The following is a 3,351-nucleotide window of genomic DNA, read 5'->3' as shown; positions in this document are numbered from 1 at the left end:
AGGAACACTTGAGTCTGGAGTGCCCTGCAGCAGTAGAAGTAAAATACGGATATGACTAAACTAGGGGGAAATTGGGGTAAACAACTTTACGTCAGAGAGAGAACCATGTGACCTGGACTGTAGAAACCTAACGCAGGGTTCTGTGTGAAGGACCGATGTCTGAGCTTCAACACGGCGTCTGTCACGTCAGCGTTTGTTATTTAATGCTAGCACTCAGGACTCTGCTAGAAAGCCTAGCATTCATTTTTAATGACGTACCATCTGGGTCCTCGTGTTTAGAATCGGAGGGACGTCCGTCCCCGAGCTCCTGATGCTTGATGAGGATGCTGCAGCTAAACGAGCGTTTACTGTGTTCGCCTGAGAGCAGAATGAATTAGATTTAATCCAGCGTGCTTAACCAGACGGGCGGGGCGGTGCCATGAGAGCGGCGGAGAGGAGACCGGAACGGGGGTCAGACGACGGCTGTTCGGCTTTTGGGGACCAAAAAAATCAGTTCAGATTTAATAAGCGAAACAGAAAGGTCTGCGGTGCTTGGTCGAAAGTATGTGGATGCCTCCCCTTCGCTCCTATAACACGTCTTCACACTTCTGGGAGAATTTGTGTTTATGGGAATTGGGGCCACTACTTTTATACAGTGGACTCAGAAAGTTTTCACACCCCTTGACTTTCTGAACACGTTTTTATGTCGTGGATTTGATGTTTGTTGCGTCTGAGAGAGGGAGGGTCGTAGGAATTCCTCTTAACTGCTGCAGAGACGGGGGATAACAGAGATCGGTGTGTAAGTCTCAGTGCGTGATATGGATCTCCACATGAACCTGCCTGGTGCAGTTGAAAAGAAGCGGTCGCTACTGCACACGTTCAGAACCTTTTTGCAACCCTTTTGTGTACAGGTGTGCAGGTCAGTCCAAGTGCCCATCATGGTACCTCCTGAGAACTGCCAAATGCGCCCACGATAAGAATGTGGGCATGCATCAGAACTGGATATCAGAGCAATACAAGAAGGGCATCGTTTACATGTTGAAGAGATGCCACCTGGATGCACAAGGGCAGAAGTTAAAGGACTTGCAGGTAGTGACCTGGCACCACAGGAATCCTTTAGGTGGCTTGTGGCGTCCAGAGCTGTTTTGACAGCAAATTAGGCTTGAAGTCTGAATGTTTTTGCGTATGGCAAGGTTAACATAGTGTAAAATAGTGTAAAAATAGTGCCAGACCCAACACCATTCTTAATAGACGTTGCTTATTCCCCTGGAATTCCCTGGACAAAGTGAATCGACTCCGAATCTTAGCTTGAAGTGACCCGAGAGTGGTGAACCGAATCTTCCGCTTGTCGAAGCGCCTGGATAGAAGCTGCCTGATCATTTAACTACATTAATGATTCTTGTGAGTCGAAGCAAGACAGAAAAACAATATTTAGCAACTATTAAAGTATTTTGAACCTCCTACTTTAAATTTAAATATATTAAATTGATTAAAAATATTAAATCTCAACTAGACTCCGCGGTGAGTGCGCACCTTGCTTTGGATAAGCACTTTTACTGTAACAGGGCAACAGATTGGTGGAGGGATATTTGTGTTAATAGGATGACCTGCTCTGTAATCCCACAGTCCTCTTGATTACCTGGACTTGCACTAAAGCTGGTTTATTGATGATATATTTAAATTGTAGGCTTGCACATGTATATAGGCAGATATACTGGCAATAAAACTTAATTGCGCTTTTACGCATTTGGACCATTAGCAGGTGAGAAACGAAACCAATAGCTGAGTGTGTGTGTGTATACGTGTGTGTGTGTGTGTGTGTGTGTGTGTGTGTGTGTGTGTGTGATGTACGATAATATGTTATCATGTATGCCTACACACAGAAAGAAAAGAAAAGAAAAATTAGGAGGTGCTCCTGTGGTCCAAAAGCATAAAAAATGGTGCCGGTTTGTCACAGCGATCAGCTCTGGTAGAGTGCCGGTTTACTTTCAGGTTCCTCCGCGTTGAACCCAAAATCAGCACCAAAATACATCAATAAACCCAAAATATAAAAGTCTTACCATGCTAGCAGGAGAAGCAGGTAATCCGGGTCACTCCGATGCAAGGTGAAAGTGTCTCAGAAGAGAGAACATGGTGAGAAATCCTCCTCCACCACCGCTACACCCCTCCAGCGCCCTCTGGAACGCTCCGGACCGATCCAAACGCTCCCATGTGAGCTCTTAAAGCTCCGACTCTGCCCCCTTCCCTCCAAAAAACACCTCAGAGACGATTTCAGTTCATTCAGAGGAACGAACGACGTCGCAAAACGCCCCCGTCCACCGTCCAGAAGCGTCCGTCAGACTGGCGGTGCGTAAATCCCAGTAGTAATCCCATTACACACCGACACACAGGTTTGCTGAGCAGCAGGTCTCACACCAGCACTGACGTGCGCGTCAGAGCGCCGACCAATCAGCAGCCGGTGCGTCAGACTCATTTACATATCGCGCTAACGATTATCGCAGCGACCCAGACCAGCCGGGCGCGTTTTAAAGGGTTCGATATTTTTACAAACCAAGACTGGGGCCATGAATAGAACATTGGAGGGGGTACAAACCAACTGGATTTTGTTTTTTTTATTTTACTTATTTATTTATTGGGGGGGGGGGGTTAATTATCTTATAAGGTTAATTATAAGATAATTATATTATAAGGTTAATTATCCGAGCGATCGAAATTACATGCCAAATTACATGCCAAATTTGCAACAGGGGGCGGCACGGTGGCTCGGTGGGTAGCACTGTCGCCTCACAGCAAGAAGGTCCGGGTCCTTTCTGTGCGGAGTTTGCATGTTCTCCCCGTGTCTGTGTGGGTTTCCTCCGGGAGCTCCGGTTTAATTGGAGACACTGAATTGCCCTAGGTGAATGTGTGTGTGTGTGTGTGTGTGTGTGTGTGTGCCCTGCGATGGACTGGCGCCCCGTCCAGGGTGTTACTGTGTGCCTTGCGCCGGAATAGGCTCCAGCACCCCCTGAGACCCTGATTCGAGGAGTTTTTACGGACGTAATCGTGCCGGGAGCTGAACGACCGGTGACAGAATCAGAAGTGCAAACTTTTAGCGTTATGCTAACATCCGTTTTTATGCTTCCACCATAAAAATGACGTGAAATGGCGCTTTATTTACGACAAAGAGGGGCGTGATGTTTAGGGTCTATAATCTGCTCCCGGCCGTGTGATGGATTTCACTTTTTCCTCCTCTTGTTTATGTTCACGGGGAGGATTTAAGTGTGTGTGAGTTTCTTAGAACAAAACAATACGTTCCACTGATAGACGTGTTTGTCCGTGATGCAGCGAGCAGTGGAACGTCAATTTAAATAATATTTACAACAACATACTATA

At 46.6% G+C, this 3,351-nt stretch overlaps 1 protein-coding gene across 1 annotated transcript in view; it reads right to left on the bottom strand.

Annotated features, from left to right (window-relative positions):
- The window catches only part of pcdh15b (protocadherin-related 15b), a 26,187-nt gene extending 24,061 nt beyond the window's left edge, over positions 1 to 2,126 (bottom strand). The window contains exon 1 of the mRNA XM_063003466.1: positions 2,040 to 2,126. The gene's annotated coding sequence lies outside the window, so the exon portion shown is untranslated. The remainder of the gene's footprint in view (positions 1 to 2,039) is intronic.
- Positions 2,127 to 3,351: the final 1,225 nt, after the last annotated feature.

The sequence above is a fragment of the Trichomycterus rosablanca genome, chromosome 10, assembly GCF_030014385.1.
Source record: "Trichomycterus rosablanca isolate fTriRos1 chromosome 10, fTriRos1.hap1, whole genome shotgun sequence".
Taxonomy (NCBI): domain Eukaryota; kingdom Metazoa; phylum Chordata; class Actinopteri; order Siluriformes; family Trichomycteridae; genus Trichomycterus; species Trichomycterus rosablanca.
Note: the sequence above shows the minus strand (reverse complement) of the source record. Positions and strands in the feature narration are given on the sequence as shown.